Genomic DNA, 693 nt, shown 5'->3' on the forward strand with positions numbered 1-693 from the left:
GCTAGTTGGCATGCTATTTATTTTTGAACACACCTCACACCTCGTATATCACTAGGGGTAAGATGGATGGTGCCTACAGAAAAATTAGAGAGACCGTTTGAGAAAAGAGAACCAAGAGCTCAGATAGAAAACCAGTCCTAAGTGAAGAAGGGAAAGCAGAAAGGTGGAAGGAGTATATAGAGTGTCTATATGAGGGAGATGCACTTCAGGGCATTATCATGGAAATGGAAGAGGACGTAGATGAAGATGGAGACGGGAGATATAATACTGCATGAAGAATTTGACAAAGCACTGAAAGACAAGTCAGAACAAGGACCCGGGAATAGACAACATTCTGTTAAAGCTACTGATAGCCTTGCGAGAGTGAGCCATGACAAAACCCTTCCATCTGGTGAGCAAGATGCACAAAACAGATGAAATACTCTCAGACTTCAAGAAGAATATAACAATTCCACAGAAAGCAAGTCCTGACAAGTCTGAAAATTACCGAACTATCAGTTTAATAAGTCATGGCTGCAAAATACTAACATGAATACTTTACAGAAGAATGGAAAGACTGGTAGAAGTCGACTTCGGGGACAATCGGTTTGGAATTCCAGAGAAAGGTAGGATCACATGAGGCAATACTGACCCTATGACTTCTCATAGAAGACATGTTAAGGGGAGGCAAACATACATTTATAGCATTCATAG

This window comes from Schistocerca piceifrons, chromosome 2, assembly GCF_021461385.2.
Source record: "Schistocerca piceifrons isolate TAMUIC-IGC-003096 chromosome 2, iqSchPice1.1, whole genome shotgun sequence".
In the NCBI taxonomy this organism is placed as follows: domain Eukaryota; kingdom Metazoa; phylum Arthropoda; class Insecta; order Orthoptera; family Acrididae; genus Schistocerca; species Schistocerca piceifrons.